Genomic DNA, 18944 nt, shown 5'->3' on the forward strand with positions numbered 1-18944 from the left:
GTGCTTTCAGAACACAATACGGCATTGCCCCCCCCCCCTATCATTAGAGCATTTGATTGTGAGTTAGTTTAAAGAGGGTGGGTGCCTATGCAAAGGAAAGATTCCTGGAAGATCACGTGTTACAGAGGAACAAGTGGAAAGGAATCATGATGCATTTGAGAGGAGTCCATCGAAGTTCATATTCGGACTAGTTGTCAGCTTGCTACTCCTTATACCACGATCTAGCGTGTGTTAAAGAGACGATTACACATGAAACCATACAAACTAAGAATCATCCAATCTATTACTAATGATGAGAAGGTGATGCGGAGGACATTCTATGAATCAATGCTGGAGATTAAGGAAGGTGATGCAACTCTTTTCACGTTTAGTTTTTAGTGTCGAAGTTACTTTCCATTTAAATAGTAGTCAATCGTCACAATGTACGGATTTGGGAAATAGCTCACTCACATGAAGCTGTTGAGCATGTAAGAGATTCTCCTAAAGTAAACATAGCAAGGTCTTTAGCACCTCACCTTTCAATCCATCGAAAAAATAAGAATAAACCTTGTCTTGCTCTCTGTTTGGTCGGCCAGATCTCCGGACCTCACTGTATGTGACTTTTTCTTGTAGGGATATGTTAGAGACTAGTTATGTCTCACAACTTGCAGAAAGTCTTTATCTATATAAAAGCCAAGTACGTTCAAGGATGGAGTACTGCTGCCACATCTGGGCAGGAGCTGCTAAAAACAGCCTATCCTGCCTTGACAGAGTACAAAATAGACTTTGTAGCTTAGTGGGGGATGCCCTTTTCTCTTCCCTGCAATCTCTTTCCCACAGAAGAGACGTTGTGAGCTTGTCTTTGTTTTATCGTTCTTTTCTTTTTTTTTTTTTACATGGGGTTCACCACTTATCAAGACCCGAAGGCCACTCAGGGATAAGGGTTATTGCGTGTACAGTAACCAATGAGATAGTATTGTAGTAATCATTAGTATTGGGTGTTTGGATAGAGTGTCTTACTTAAGGGGGCGGTTTGTCAGAAGTTTGTTTATGTTGGACTAGAAGACGTCCAAGTTGTAGTCAGGTGGGAAACAGGCAAGCGGCAGAGAGTTCCACTGGCATGCAGTTCTAAGAAAGAAGCTTTGCTCATGGAATCTACGTTTGGATTTAGACACAGATAAAGAGTGGGGAAAATTATTGACACTAGTTTCAGCCAGATGGGTGTGTTTCTCGTGAAAGATTGGCGAGTGAGGACGAGAGATTGGAGCTCAGACGAGCACCTGCCATGGAAATAACAATAAAACAAAGACAGGCTCGCAACGTCTCTTCTTTGGGAGAGAGGTTGCAGGGAAGAGAAAAGGGCATCCCCTACTAAACCACGAAGTCTATTTTGTACTCTGTCAAGGCAGGATAGGCTATTTTTAGCAGCTCCTGCCCAGATGTGGCAGCAGCACTCCATCCTTGGACGTACTTGGCTTTTATACATATACAGAATTGCATCAGTAGTGAGATATCTTCTGGAGCGGTAGAAGGATCCTACCATTTTCCCAGCGTCCCTGGCAACAGACTTGATATACGTGTTCCATTTCAGATCAGAAGTAAAGGTCAAACCCAGAACCTATCAGAGAGAAATGATTTAATGATTGAGAAAACATTTCCAGTAATACCGTAGCTGGAAATCTAGTGAAGTAGGCCCTTATGCCATACCTTATCGAAGGCTTTTGATATGTCAAGAGCAATTGCCCTGGAAAGGAAACCTTTGTCAAGAGATTCACTAATCCTATGTGATATAACCGTTAGCACATCTGCTGTAGATCTTGCAGAGCGGAAACCATATTCCACGCCCCTAAGAAGGTTGTTTCTGTTGAGGTGGTTGACTACTTCTTTATTTAATAATATTAATTTCCATGGCAAGTGCTCGTCCAAGCTCCAATCTCTGGTCCCCCTTCGCCAATCCTTCATGTAAAACACCCGTCTAGCTGAAACCACTGTCAGTAATTTTCCTCACTTTATCTGTGCCTAAATCAAAATGTAGATTCCATGAACAAAGCTTCTTTCTCAGAAGTGCGCGCCTGTGGAACTCTCTTCTATTTGCCTGTTTCCCACCTGACTACAACTTGGATGTCTTCAAGTCTAATATAAACAAATTCCTGATGAACCGCCCCCTTAAGACACTTTATCAAATCTCCAATACTAACGATTACTACGATACTATCCCATTGATTACTGTACACGCAATAACCATTATCCCCGAGTGGCTTCCGGGCCTTAATAAGAGGTGACCTCCATGTTGAAAAAAAAAAAAAAAAAAAAAAGTATTGTTAACTTGAAAAATCGAATAACTGCAATCAACCCGGTCAACCGTGACATGCTGAGGCGCGTTTGGGAGGAATTTTTATATCGGCTTGATGTTGTCAGTTGCCGGTGGTGGCCACATTGGGCATTCATAAAAAATGGAAAGAAACTTGAATGTAGATATGACACATGTGGTTATGCTAGACGTTTATAATGTTTTTCGGGGGGGGGGGTCAGACATCGCGTGATGATTTTGGCGTATTCTTTTTGAAACACCCTGTACATCGTGATATTTGTGTACGTCTACTTAGATCGATGTAAATTCATTCATTGTATCCGAGCTTTCAATGATTTTAGCTTTTGATGCAGGTTATCGCATTATCCTGTCAATATTGTCCACCCACACAATTTTCGCTCCACTTTAAACGTAATACCCTGGAGAGAATCATGTCGGTACGTCTTAAGTCGATGACTATTAACAAATTAACTTTTATTTCTACTCGTTTCGCTCATTTTTCAGCTTCAAAGAATAAAAAGAAAAAGAGTAAAGAAAAACCGTAGTCCTTGCATCATTTCAGATTTAAATATTAAATTTGTGTCTTTGTTTTTATATATCTACTAGCAAATACTGTGCGCCATAATCACATAAACACATTGGTTCCCATTAGATAACTGAAGTTAAACATTGTTGTACCTGGTTAGTACTAAAATGGATGCCCATTTGAGAATACTAGGTGCTGTATGCGCTTTCTACTGATCATGGCATTATTTCCAGTCATCCTTGCAGCTGAAATCAAGCAGTGCCAACTCAGAGAATTGGTTAGTTATTATGCAACCCTTGCATCACAATTCAGTACATGCCATCCCTCACTCTTCTAGAATGATCAGCTCTTTCTCATCGTTGTTCTGATGGACAAGCATCCAGCATCCTAAGTAGTACCTCTGACATATCTGGGAAGATTCCACTCGGAGTACTCTTTCTTGTCTAGAGTACATAATTTTTTTAATCTAGTGGAGAATAATCTCTTCTTTTCCCTATATCCCCGTTTGCATAGGCGAGATGTTACAGGGTGAAACGATAAAATTGTCCCCCCAGAAAAGACGACATTCCATTTCCGTTTGATGAAAACTTTTTTTTTTGTTGTTGAATGTTCAATGAGCGAGATCGGGGATGCACCGCTGTACAACTCCTGCTCTCTACCGATCCAAGTTATGACAACACGATCATTGCCAGCACCTTTAAAATGCATCCCTGGATTGCCACAAATAACAGGGTTGTGCCCAGGGTGATGAAAATAAAGTTTCTGGCCACAGTTATGGATTTGGTGTGGCTTCAAGTGAGGGCCACATCATGCCACCTCAAATCTTCGAAATCGGCTTGAAAGTCAATACCAAAGTGTACCTGGAACTGTTGAAGAGTGTGGTGATCCCATGGTGCAATCAGGGGACCGTTGGCAGCAGGACTTTGCACCGGCCTACAAGTCTAAAGAGACCAAGGCTTGACTTCAGAAGGAGTGCTACGACTTTGTACCTTTCTCTCACTAGCCCACCCTCCTCTCCCGATCTGAACCCACTGGACTACATTGTTTGGTCATACATCGTTTCATCTTGTACTGTATCGTTACCTGCATGGTATGCGCTCGACTGAACTCAATTCCCTGCCCCACTGTCGTATATAAAATGTTCACAGCAAGAACTCACCTAGCTACAACTACAGCTAAGAACCCCCCTCCCCCCTCCTCTCTCTCTCGCTGTACTACAAACTAATGAAGAAAATTATTTCGTGGAACATCCATCTGTGGAACAAAATACCACGAGCCTGCTTCCCGAACATCTACAACATGATCATCTTCAAATACTTGTTGAACAATTGTCTTGGATAATCAGTTCGTCTTGAATAATCTTCTGCCCATACCACCTAATATTCTCATGATGGTGTTCATTATTCAGCTGAAAATCTCTTTAACCCTTGTCCTCGGATGGCCTCTGGGCCTGAATAAGTGGAGACCCATTAGTACAAAGGCAATACCTTTTCTAGTATAGATTAACAATATTATTTATGCTTATTGACACCAAACAAAGCACATTGCTATTTGGGTGTAAAGAGCAACTATTTGGGATCATATCTACAGAGACACTATGTAGGGATTTGAGCAGCAAGATATTACATTTAAATTTTTGCATGTCAGTTCAGTCAGGGAAGCAATAGATCAGGAGGTAGTTCCAAAGCCTAGCAGTTTGAGGGAAGAAACTATTAGAGTAGAAGGTTTTCCAGCATCTAGGTACCTCTATTGAATGGACTGTTGATGCTTATCAGGTTCATCGGGTGTATTTATGTTAATGAGGCAGAATTGCTCGAGTTAATTAAAATACATTAGAGTTATAAGTCATTTTAGTTTCAGAAAAGAAGAAAAATCTTGTTCCAAACAAAATGGCAGTATCAATCCAGAGAAGTTTTGAATTGTGAAAGCTTGCAGACGAAGATGAAGAGTTCTTTCCCATGGAGAGAGGGAAATTTATTCTAAGAGGTTCAGTATATTTTATCGAGAGAGCCTAGTTTCTGATTGGTTGGTAGAAGAGCGTGGTTCCATCTGATTGGTCAGTTTTTATCATACCTGTCTATAAATAGAACTTTCCAATTTTTCGTAGCCATACCCTCACAGGACAACAAATATTTAGAATTGGAAGCTTTAATAGGCGCAACAAAAGAGGCTTAAAACATATGTCAAAGATGTCAAAAACACTAATAAAGTGATAGTATCTGAAAATAGATTTCATAACTGAAGTTATGGACTAAAAAATACTTTCATAACTGAAGTTATGGACTAAAAATACTTTCAGTTCTTTTTTTTTTAATTTTTTCTTTTCTTTTCTTTTTTTTATTACATTTTCACCGCAAACAAGGCAAATTGCCACTTTGGTGTAGGGGGCTACTATCAGGAGAAACATCTACTGGGTTACTATGTAGGGATTTGGGCAGCAAGATGTCGGTTCACGTTACACTTGAACTTCTGCACGTCAGTACTGTTGGGGAAGCAGGGACCTGGAATGGAATTCCAGAGTCTTGCGGTTCTGGGGAAGAAACTATTGGAGTAAAAGGATCTTTTACATCTAGGGATCTCTACAGTGTGGGGGTGGGATTTAGTAGCCTGTCGGGTTTGTCGAGGGTGCTCACGTTGTAGGGGCACAAGTGATTGCAGTTCGTCAGAGCATTCACCACTAAAATACTTGTAGAAAAGGCAGAGGGATGCAACATTTCGTCGATGGGACAGAGGCTGAAGCTTAGATGCCAGTTCAGGGCCTATCAGGTTTGCGATTCTCTTTTGAACCTTGTCAAGGGGCGAGAGACTAGTAGCAGATGCATCAGCCCAGATGTGACAGCAATACTCCATACATGGGGGAATGGTGGCCTTATAGAGGTACAGGATACTTTCGGGTGTTAGTAGTTGTCTAGCACGGTAGAGAGAGCCCACCTTTCTTGCAGCGGCCCTGGCAATGCCTTCAATATAATTGTTCCAACTCATGTTTCCTGTGAACGTTAGGCCAAGGTGTTTGAAAAATGTACTCTCAGATAAAGAGTCGTTGGCCATTGCTATAGGTGGTAGAGAGGGTTTCTTGTAATTATTGAATGAAACTAGTTTAGTCTTGGCAGCATTGAACGCGACCAACCACTTTTGTCCCCATTCCACTACAGATTGGAGGTCTTCCTCTAGTGTTTCTGCCATTTCTTTAGAAATGTGTTCATTCGTCTTCCTGTCGTGCCTGCCATAGAGTGTAGTGTCATCAGCATATATACCCATCTCAGAGGCAATTTTGTCGGGGAGGTCATTTATGAATATCAGGAACAATAGAGGTCTAAGGATAGAACCCTGGGGCACTCCCACATTTATATCATATTGTTTAGATATACGACCGTCGAGGACAACCTGGATTTTTCTCTTATCTAAGAAGGATTTAATTATGTTAAGTATTCTACCAGTGATACCGTATGATCTAATTTTCCTGAGGAGACCCTCATGCCATACCCTGTCAAAAGCCTTAGATATATCTAGAGCTATCGCTCTGCCCTCCCCCGCTTTGTCCAGTGAATGGTATATACGTTCAGAGATTACAGTTAGGATGTCTGCTGTGGAACGGGCTTGTCTAAATCCATATTGTTTGTCAGTCAGAAGTTTAGCATCTGTAAGGTGATGGACTAGAGCATAGTTAATTAAGGTCTCAAATATTTTGGCAAAAAGTGGGAAGAGGCTATTGGGATGATAATTTGATGGGTGAGTCCTTTCGCCAGAATTCTTGAATACTGGTACAACAGAAGCAGTTTTCCAACAGCCCGGAAAGCAAGCTTCATTAAAGCATTTGTTGTAGAGTTTGGAGAGAACTGGAGCTACTTCGGCTGAGCACTTTTTTAATAGCACAGCTGGGATGAGATCGGGTCCACATGCTTTTGAAGTGTCAAGGTTTTTTATGATAGCATGCACCTGAGCAGGGGTGATTTTGAGATCGTCTAGCGTGGCGTCTGTCCATGTAGGAAAGTCAGGTAGGGGGTGGTTGGAAGGGTCCAGTGTGGAGTTTGAGGCAAACCGACTGGCAAGCATATTAGCCTTGTCGGTTGCTGAGGAGACAACCTCGTGATTGTTGGTTAGTGGGGAATTGTTGATTGCCCATTATTTACTACACTTGTAGATTTTCCAGAAGTCTCGAGTTCCTAGTTTTTGTGCTTCGATGCGCTTTTTAGTGGTTTCCGTAAATTCTCTCTTAGCTGTCGCTATTTCTTTCTTAACGTTATTTCTAGCTTCTATATACTTCAGTCTGTTTGAACTGGACTTATGTCGGTTAAACCTACGGTATGCATGCTTCTTTTGAGCAATGGCAGTTGTGCAAGTCGACGTAAACCATTGGGGAGAGTGGGGCTTACTATAAAATTTCCGCATGGGAACATCCGCTTCGATTGCAGTTTTGAACCAGTCAGTGGTCTCGTTTGCACACTGTTCAGCAGGGAGAGAAAAAATATTTCTCCATGGGGCATCTCTGATTTGTTCCCTGATGGCTTCCCAGTCAGCCTTTTTATAATATCTCGTTGTTTTGAGCACTGGCTCTTCAGTTTTGGCTCTAGAGTTTAGGGCGATTTCAACCATTATCACTGCATGATCAGCATTCCTGAGTGAGCTGTCAGCCTTCGTTATATCATCGGGAACTGTGGTCAAAAACAGATCTAGAAGTGATGCGTGTTGTTTTTCCTGGTCAGGGAAACGGGTTAGAAACGTAACAATTTGTGATAGGGAGTGAGATATGGTGAAGCTATAAGTTGTGCTGCCTGCTGCATCTGTGTAAGTAGAGAATCTAAGCCAGTTTTTGTGGTGGACATTAAAGTCACCAAATACATGTATTTGTGTGCTAGTGTCTATGCTGTCAGAGACTTTGTTTATTATGGTGCAGTCCTGAGTCGAGGGAGAGCGGTAGAGAAAATAATAGTAGCTAATATTGTGTTGCTTGTTTAGTCTAAAGCACATAAAGGCTTGATCATCTGTTTCTAGGTTTGTTTCTCTAGTCAGGGGGAGGGTATTACGAATGTAAACTCCAAGTCCGTGCATGTGTCTGTCAGAGTCCTTATGGCAGAGTGGGAGATATCCAGGCATGTTAAAGTAGTTAGAGGGGATGGAGGAGTGTAGGTTAGTCTCACTTAGTGCTAAGATATCCGGGGTATTTGTTAAGAGAAATGCTTCGACATCAGCTAAATTAGTTCTAAGCCCACGGATATTTGTGAATGCAAGCCTCAAGGGAGGAGGCAAGTTGAATTTGTTTGTCCCTAAGCCTGGTTTAAGCTTATTTTTAGATTGTACTGTCGTCATATTTTTTTAAAGAGTTTCGGTTTAGGTAAGGGGGAGCTAAACAAGAGGTTATGTAGAGCATCAGACATGCATCACAAGTAGACCATCAGCTGACCTTTCTCCAATTAGGATTGTGGCCTCAGGAAAGCCCCCCCGGGGATGAGTGCAGGGTCCCTTTCCATGCGCGTCATGGCACTACAAACAACCCGATATTATTCAACTGCTGATGGAACAGCCGCTCTAAGCACTACCAAAGAGTTATGGCTCCTGTACTACCAGTCAGGAACAGCAGCCAGGAACTGTCAATCTGGTACCCTAAACCCATTAGAAGAAGGTCAACCCAATCTAATTGCTCAGGCATATATCGTACTCAAGCACTCCCAAATGTCCAGTTTTAGGGGTGGGGTGTGCTGGGAATGGGGAAAAACGGCATTCGTTGCCCTAGCCAAGAAACGCTGGGTGTTTCTGTCGAATCACTGAGATAGTGTCTCTGCGCTTTACTAATAGGCAAAGAAGGAGTATGGAAGCTGGGCGATAGACAGAGCCTATCTACTCCTTAAGCAGTTTAGGTTTGCAAACCGGTGAATTTGCTTGAGTCGCCAGCTCTAGGAAGATTGTCATCCAAGACTGAAGAGGCTTCCTTCCCCTTTGGTTTAGTTTCAGAGTTTTCCTTCTCCTAGACGGATGATCTGGGAAGACCTAAAGTTATTTTGGAATATGTGAGAATTTATGTCTGTAACCTGCAAGGTTTTGTTACCTTTGTGACACTATTGGAGCACAGGATAGAGTAGGTGCTAGTATAATTGAAAGAAATAGGAATTGATGCAGTAATTTCAGAGAAATTTCGCCATTACTAACCAGCAGAGCTGTATCACTGTCAATCAAGCGAAGAGTCTATCAAGCATGCAGTGTAATCCCATTGATACACTGGTTTCCATAAGATCAAGGAAGCAATATTGAGATTGATCGATACCAGATGCTTGACCATTTGGGAATACCAGGTGCTGTATGTAGGAGGACGTCAACATCTCCCTGCAAAGAACTGCAAAAACCTAATATCGTTATTTTCCCTCACTGGGATATAAATGCTACTGGGGATCACTTATGAATTTGATATTCCCAAGAAAATTCTTCCCTTAGAAGAAATTATTTCAACCCATCTAGGGTGACTGCTGCTTCATAATGGATGCACAATTCGATATTATATGAAAGTGAAACCTGACCAGTAAAAGTTTAGATTATGCACTGCATGGAGAGAATCGATGTCAGAATGATATGATGGATGTATATAACATGAGTCTTAAAGACAATGGATCGTACAGCAAAATGTATGCAGAAAAGGAAATTTCGATTAACATGTTAAAAGAATGGGTGAAAGTTTTTGGTTAGTAGATGTAGAACAGTTGAGGTAGCAGGTCCAGTTCACAGAGGAAAACCAAAAAAAAAAAATATGGAAGCAAGTGATGACAATAAATCTGAGTGAAAAAGCGATAAAGAGGTTAGTTTAAAAGTAAATTTCTTAAAGCTGTTCAGTACATGGCAACTTGTAAAACCTGATACAAACCGAATATGACGAAGAAGATGAGGCTGGTAAGGAGAGGTTGTGTGTTTTTTAGTGATGTTATTATGTGGAAAGCGAGTCAATCTCTCATACTGCTTTTTTTTTTTATTTGATACGAAACGAAACAGCTGTTGGCAAGTGAAGCTCCTTTCTAGCTTTAGTGGGGTTCAAATACAAGGAGAGAAAAACAATTGACAGTACAATTTATGCAATCTTTTCTATGAATTTGGACAAACAATTAAAAATGACTTGGAAAGACCATTAAAACTGATTTGGAAAAACAATTAAAAATTAAAAATGATTCAGAACCATATAACTTGTTTTGTGCGTTATTTAGTACAATTCCCCACCCAAGTAGGATCCAAAATAAAGATGTTCGCCATTTTCATAACAGGGACGACAACACTTTATCACAGCTTGAGTAGATTATACTCACACTAGTTGGGGATACGTCCTTGATGATAAGTCTGACAGAGACTTGGCCATTTTTGAGGAAGGAATGATTTTGCATCTGTTGAGCTGAGGTGTGGTCCTGGATAATCCTAGGATGTCCATTCTCTCCGATCGTTGCTTCCCATCTTTTGTGTGAAGTAAGTTTATTGTTTACTGCCTGAGACGCTTCTGACAAAAATTCCAACGGGGCTGGCCAGGCAATTTTTAAAAGGTTAGAGTGTCCCTTCTTTTAGGAACAGTGGCTTCATTCACCATCTTTCATCCTTTTGTTGGAAAGAATTAAATACATACTCCCTCAATGACTCTTTTCAAATGTGTAAGAGGTTAACAAAAAATTAGATGCAATTAAAATCTGCTATGGTGCAAACATAAAACAGAGCATTTGGCCACCAAGGAGGTGTTGAGAAGAGGTTTTTGAGTTTATTTCATTTGGCCGACTTGTAAAGTCTCCTTGTATCTAATATTTGTCTGATTTCTTTATAAAAGTTACTAAGTTTGTGTCGGCTTACTATTTTCACATGTACATGTTACTTTTTAGAGCTTGAAACGATATTTATTGGTTGGAAAATATTCCGAGTTCACGTTTCTGTGAAAACTTCCTTGCTTTGGGGAGAATGGATGACAGTGAATTCCAATGAAGTGGGGAAAGAAAGAGTATAGCGATTATAGCCCTTACTTTTTAGCATTCGTCGGAATCATTTTGCAATTCCGTTTTAACATAAGTAAAGTCATGAGTTTACAAAAGCGAAGATAAACTTCCATTAAAGAAAAAAAATTTTGTCATAAGTTAAGATTTAGAAAAAAAAAAATTTCTGTAACCATGGCGTAAACCTCATTAAAATCAGAGGTCAATATCTTTCAAAATTGGGGAGAGGTCACACACTATAGGGGACATTTTTTAAAAGAAGAAACATTAATTTGACCGTTTTAGAACAATCCAAATAGGCAAGGGATTATTTGATACTAATCAAGGATGTTAGATCATCGAAGTTAAGCAACATTAAACCTGGCCAATAGCAGATGAGTTAATACCATGTGCTGTATGTATTTAGGTATAAAAACTCTGGGAGAAGAAACACCCTTGCCTTGCACAGTTCCAGGTCACGCTTAGACAAACTGTAAATCATGATATTTCACAGGTGTTTTGACAGAAGTAACCTGTGTTACCTACTCATAGATTATTCCACACTCAATAAATACTGGAAGACCAAGCCGTAAGATGGAAGTCGATATCCGGTGAACAACCCTAGGTCGTTCGTCGGTTAGACAAACTACTCGCCTTTTTGTATGTTTTTGTAATACATGTTGTTACCTTATTTTGGCGTTCTGTTTTTCTTATAACCCTTTAACAAGGCTATAACAAGAAGGTTACCATATAAGGGATAAGATGGAGTTTCTGAGCTGTGGTGAAGGAAAAGAAAACGCTGATGAAAATCCAAATCAGATGGAAAAAGTATATTTGCCTTGTAAGACAATTCTTCGTGATAGTATCACAAACAAAACACCCAGCTTCCAGTTTGTCAAAAACTAACACGGAAGTAGTAGGGCTCAGAAAACTGTCATGAGAATGTTTATATCAGTGCACAATCTGGTCTAACCGGGGATAGTAAAGCATAAACCAGGATAAATCGGAAAAATACCATACAAAGGAATAATGGAGATAATTTGCAGAGTAAAGTCCTGATTCTTAAAAAAAAAAAGTTTTACCGACTTACATTTTAGAAGATCAGCTTTTAAAGTAATATATGCGACACTAAATGTAATTAATGTAGATATAATATTAATTGTGCATGTGATTAAGAGTTTCTCACCTAAAGTGATTCGCATATCGTGTGCACATGGTCTGATATTGGTTTGGGTGTGAAATTGTCACTCAAAACGGAAAGTTAATTCAGTATTTACACTGATTAAATTGATGTCATGAATCAGATATCAAGCAATCTTACTCCACTAATTAAGAAATATAAAAATATGTAGATTAAAATTGATTATTATTTGTCTGTATGCCTGCCAATCGACTCCGACACTACTAGTCAGAAGGGCACCGTATTTGGCATGAGGCATCTTTGTGATACCAGGTGTGTCATAGCAAAGTCAAAATTATACTACACTTTTATTACTACTACAACTACTTTTGTTGATACTGTTATGTTTTCATTAATGAGTGATCAACAAACCAAATAAGATAAAAGTCTTTTTATACATGTGGCTGTCTATGCGTGCTGGTCTTTTTATTCTTTGCATCTTTGCTTCTTTTCATCGACACTGTTTCATGATCGCCATTTCATAAATGGTTGTGTCATCCAGTAGTTGTTGATCTCATTCGTAAAACTAATACGAATAAACGAATAAAATTCATCATGCAGAAAGACAAGGAAACCTTTGCTGAGTTTTCTTTAAGGTTTTATTGAAGAAAATGGACTTATGAAAAAGAAAGACTGCATAACTAAAATTATTTACTTCCTGAACTTTTACTAACATAAAAAATGAGTGACGCAATGGACAGACAAGGTAATATTCAGCTTTAATTATTTCTACATTATTGGATCCGTCTCATTTGCATGGCTTCCAATGGAGAGGCTGAACGGAAAACCTTTTTACTGACGTCATATCATATCTCATAGGTTCCACTATATTTTTCTACCATGTTTTATCTCTATCCCCGCCCCTGTTTTCTTTTATGTTACCTGTCTCTGGGTACAATTCTGTTTGTACATCCGATCATTGTGATATGCATTAAAAGTTACTCTTGTCAAAATTCATACTCGCTTATTTAATTGATACTTACTGCCACAGGGTCCCAACTATATAACACTACTATTTCAAAAAATGGTCAGGAAAGATCAAGGAGGATAGAAAGACAGATCATGATGATCAATTAGGTCTTAATTAAAAGAGTGTGATGAACACGTAAATATTGTGGAGGATCATTTCCATTTTAATACCAGAGAAAACCAATAATGATTGTCAAATGGTTGTTAGTATAACAGAAAATAATTATCATTAAAATAACAGCTGGTTATTGTCAAGAGCAATCAAAATTTGACATTAACTGATAGTTTACAGAATATGTAAGGTCTAGAATCAGCGTTTCTGGTTTGTTTTATGGCATATTAACCCGTTTTGTGTTATTTAATGCCCTGGGTCATTATTTAATGAAGAATTTTATGTTTCTGAATTTTTTAGATGAGGATCGATTATTCATATTTGGATTATTCGGACTACTGTTCTTACCGTGAGGGTTATTTTCACAACGTTTCAGTCGATGTAACCTCCAACCTTCTTCAGGTGCATCTTGTCAAACTCAGCAATCTTTCTCTCAAATTTGGGAATCTGTACAGAATTTTGAACGGAACCCTTTATTTAATTCACGGGGCAACATGCACTTGTTCCATCAGCCATGATTGGGTGGAATTAATTCACAATTGTAGATTTTTTAGTGTCGCTCACACTGAGGATTAAACCTCCAACCTTCAGAAGAGTATAATTTAACAACTGAATTTTACCAAGTACTTTCCCCACTATACCACGGGTCCTAACAGACTAATCATGTAGATTAAATAAAGGGATCCATTCGAAATCCTATGCAGGTTCCCGAGTTCTACGAGATATATATGAAGAAGATCAGAGGTTACATCAGTTAAAACGTTGTGCAAACGACACTTAAGATGAAAACAGTAGTCTGAATAATTCAAGTTATAAGGAGAATAATCAAGACGATCAGTAAAAGTTACCAAAAGAAACGTCAACTTATAACGCATACCAAAACTTCAAGAAACTCGGCCATTTTGGCTGGAAACAAAATGCCAAAAGTAAATAATGTAACCATAAACAAATAGTAACCAAAAGAAAGCAATCTTTTTTGTACTAAAATCGCATCAGACAATGTATGAAGCCACTTAATGTAATGAGTTAATAAGAACGAAAGACAGGAGATGCATATTGACCTTAGTTCTGAAAAGACCAAAGCTGTAGGTAGAAGGAAAACAGTGAGCAGGAAGAGAGTTCCATAACCTTTCAGTTCTTGGAAAGAAGATACCGAAATAAGAACAAGGAAGTATCAAAACAGTGAATTGATGGAGACAATTCTATCTAGACAGCAACGTGCCAAACGAGCTGGAACAAATGGAACAATAAGACAATTCTGAATAGCACATGTTAGAATAGATTTTATTAAAAAAAGACTGAGACTAGCAACATCACGTCTGGTTGCAGAGAAAAAGAACTGGTGAGTGGCAATCAAATTACAGATACGTTTCTTCACTTTATCAAGAACCCTCAAATGGGAAAGAGATTCACCATCCAAATATGACAGCAGTTTTCTATACATGTGACCCATAACCATACCTGAAGAAACTCAGTTATTTTTGCTTTGTTTGCCATCGGCCATTCACGTATGGCCAGCATATTTTATAGAATCTTTATTTAGCTGAAAACAAAAAATGGCAAAAATAATGTGGCCATAAATAGCAAAAAGAAAGCAATGCTTTTTATCACTAGTCTTCATATGATTATTAGTGTTGAGTCTTTTGCAAATATTACATATCTTCTTTCATGTATCAGATTTCACTGGAGTTAAGTTAAAACATGTCAACTGATAATCTGATAATTCTGCAATAAATCAAAGTAACCTTGAATTGATGTTTTGATTGGCAGAGAAGCTGAGTGCTTCTGCTTCATTTTGATGAATAAATGAATGTGTTAGATTTGCTCTTATCAATACATGTATAAACCATCGAATGTCAATGTTTCGTTTCTAAATTTTTGGGATGAGGATTGGTTATTCATATTATTTACATTATTCGGACTACTATTCTCATTTTCAGTGTCATTTTCAGAATGTTTCGGTCAATGTAACCTCCGACTTTCTTCAGGTGTATCTTGTCCAACTAAAGAATATTTTTGCCGAACTCAGGAATTTAGACGGAATTTCGAATAGAACCGTTTATTTACTCCATGGGAGTAGCATGCTCTCGTTTCGTCAGCCATGGCTGGATAGAAGTCTTAAGTAATTTGCAAATGTATTTTTCGGTCGCCCACACTGAGAATTGAACCTTCAATCTTTAGGAGAATATCGATTTTTAGAATTAGTTTTTCAAGTATTCTAATCACTTTGTAGGTCGAGTTCGACAGAAACATTCCTGAGTTCAACAAGATACACCTGAGAAATGCCGGAGGTTACATCAACTGAAACAGTGTGCAAATGGTGGTGAAGATGAGAACAGTAGTCTGAATAATGCAAATAATACGAATGTCAAAATGTTTTACTACATAAAGAAGAACAGTCACAGAAAGCAGGACAACAAATGAACACATATCTAAAGAAATGGCAGAAACACTAGAGGATGATCTCCAATCTGTAGGAGAATGGAGACAAAAACGGATGGTCACATTCAATGCTGCTAAGACTAAACTGGTTTCCTTCAATAATTATGAGAAACCTTCTCTACCAGCAATAGCAATGGCCAAAGATTTATTATCTGAAAGTACTTCTTTTAAACTCCTCAGCCGAACGTTCACAGGAAACATGAGTTGGAACAATTACATTGAGAGCATTGCCAGGACCGCTGCAAAGAAGGTAGGCTCTCTCTACCGTGCAAGAAAGCTACTAACGACTGAAAGTATCCTGTACCTCTATAAGGCCATCATTCGCCCAAGTATGGAGTATTGTTGTCATATTTGGACTGGTGCATCTGCTACTAGTCTCTCGCTCCTAGACAAGGTCCAAAAGAGAGTCGCCAACCTGACAGGTCCTGAACTGTCATCTAAGCTGCAGCCTCTGTCTCACCGATGAAATGTTGCGTCCCTCTGCTTGTTCTACAAGCTATGGTGAATGCTCTGACAAACTGCAAGCGCTTGTGCCCCCATGACGTAAATACCTTCGACAAACCCGACAAGCAGCTAAATCCCACCCCTACACAGTGGAGATCGCGAGATGTAGGAGAGCTTTCTACTCCAGTAGTTTCTTCCCCAGAATTGCTAGACTTTGTAATTCCATTCCGGCTCCCTGCTTCCCCAACTGTACTGACATGCAGAAGTTCAAGCGTAACGTGAACCGACATCTTACTGCCCAACTCCCTACATAGTACCCCAGTAGCTTATGTCCCTGATAGTAGCCCCCTACACCAAAGTGGCAATGTGCCTTGTTTAGGGTGAAAATGTAATAAAGCACCAAAGCGACAGGCTTCTTGCGTATGCATGAAAAAAAAAAGACAAACAGATAGAGAGACAGATAGATAGATTATCCTGCTACACCTAATTACATTGTGTACGCTCGTCTAATATTAAGGGTGGCATCCTGCGCATACATTTTCTACTTGATCAGCTAAGAGATTGAAAATCTTTATTTTAGGAATCACGTGCTTTTGTTGACTTGCGTATGGGGTCACCTCTGCTCTTAACAATTTAAGTGTGGTTATCACAAAATTGTGATAAGTCTACCATCTATAATAGGGCTAAATGAGAAAGCAAGGAAGGGAAGCTCGTATTAGAGGAAAGGCTGGGGCTAGAAATAAGTTGCTTTAATAAGTAAGAGAGAGAAAAACATGTATTTGAAAAAAATCACTTACAAATGCGACTGTTTCACTCGCAACGTAAAGCCATGTTTGTGATCATCACATCTAAGCATGTTTTAAGAGTCACCGTTACACATCCCTCATATCGTTTTTATTATTTCCCTCCATGCAACACATATCCTCAACCTTTATGCTTCTATGCTTCAATTACATACATCATCCCGTGCCTGATAGACTCTCCTCTTGGTTGAATGAGAAATTTTATTCATTTGTGCTTGATCATTGAAATAAAGAAACACTGAGACTAATCAGTACTAAAATGGGTGACCATTTGGGAATACCAGGTGCTGTATGTATGTTTTGGATTTTTGAGGTGTGTCTAGTCACTTCTTACTTTTCTTTACTTTCAGATCCATTTTAATTGACAATAATGGTACCTTTAACAGCATCAACTATAGGCTAAGCAAAAACTGTCAACAGGCAAGTAAGTCTGAGGTGGTTATCTAATTTGCTATTTGCTTTTTCTTACCACTTGAAATAGTTTTGTCCGATAGCTAGAAAAGGCACATTTTACTAACTTTTCTGTGACGGAATTATTGAACATATACTTATTATAAATATTAAGTTGACAAGAAAGTTCTTGTGGAATGTTTAATTTTTTATTTCAAATGGTGTAGTTTCAAATAAGTTTTCATTATAATAACTTTACTTTGTATATCATTTTAAATAGCGTTTTCCGCTCTATATAATCGCTTAAATTACAATCGTTTTAAAACAATTAGGTCTTTTTCTTTTCAGAACATTAAATATGAGATGGAAAAAAAGCAAATTCGTACAATTTTTTTATTTCAATTCAAGCTAGGCCGAAAAGCTGCTGAAACAGCTTGCAATATCAATGAAGTTTTTGGCCCAGGAACCACTACTGAACGCACAGTATAATGGTGATTTAAGAAATTTTGTGGCGGCGATGAGAATCTTGAAAATGATCAACATAATGATCGGCTATCGGATGTTGACAACGATCAATTAACAGCCTAGGTCGAAGCCAATCCACACACAACTGTTTGAGAACTTGCTTCTGAATTAAATGTAGTGTATATAAGAATTTCCAACCACTTGAAAGATTGGAAAGACAAAAAAAGAAACAGTGTTACGAAGTGTCATCTTCCCTTCTTTTATGCAACAAGAACGACCTGTTTCTCGACCGGATTGTGAGCGAGAGTTGCACCAAAAGAAGGTCATGCTGACCGTTTGGTGGTCTGCAGTTGGTCTCATCCACTAATTTTTTTTAATGCAAGCGAAACCATCATGACAGAGAAGTGCTGTTAACAAATGGAAGAAATGCATCAGAAACTTCGACAACAACACCCAGCATAGTCAACAGAAAAGGCCCAATTTTCCTCCATGACAATGCTCGATCGCACATTTCTAAATAGATCCTGCAGAAGTTGAACCAATTGAGCTACAAAACTCTGCCTCATCCGCCATACTTTCCAGGCCTCTCACCTATGGACTACTACTTTTTCAAGCATCTCGATAACTTTCTGCATGAGAAATGCTCCCAAAACCTAAGTGATATTAAAAACGTTTTCAGTGACTTTTCATCACTTCCAGAACGCAAAACTTTTACGTTACTGGCATGAATACACTTGATTTGCATTGGCAAAAATGTGTTGATTCTGATGGTGCTTATTTCGATCAATAAATGTTTTTTTGAACAGAGATATGTTCATCTGAATTTAAAAGTTAAGTGATATATCATCTATTAATTTTTCCCTTGTTCAAGAATCAGACGTTTCCTAATATTACACAAACTGATTATCTACTTCTCACGGTTCAACGGGTCAGCAGTGCAGTCTCCAAACTCTGTGCGGTTTGGTCCAATCACTTGCTTCCACGTTTTCCTTGATCGGTCAACCTTCCTGCGATTTAGGACATTCATGCTTCTGCAATGATTTATTCAGAAGAATCAAAGTTTCACATGATCATATCAACGTCTATTAACCGGAAAAATTCATTCTTTAATTTCTAAAGAAAAGCCACTTCTGCAGTTTATTACCTCCAATTCCCTTCATAAGAAAAAGTAACCTGCTTCTTTTGGTGATACTGTTTTATCTCACAAAATGAAATCTGAACTTTTAGATGGAAATTATGATAATGATGATGTTCGTCCATTGCTTGTGAAAATGACCATGATCATGCAATTGTTCTGAAGGTTCGGAAATGAGTGGTCAGTCCAATTTGAATATTGAAATATCTCTCGCATGTAGGCCACCTTTGAGATGATTCTGTATCAACAATTGTAGCTCCTTT

Source organism: Euprymna scolopes, chromosome 3 (assembly GCF_053919585.1).
Source record: "Euprymna scolopes isolate OS-2025 chromosome 3, ASM5391958v1, whole genome shotgun sequence".
Lineage (NCBI taxonomy): Eukaryota > Metazoa > Mollusca > Cephalopoda > Sepiida > Sepiolidae > Euprymna > Euprymna scolopes.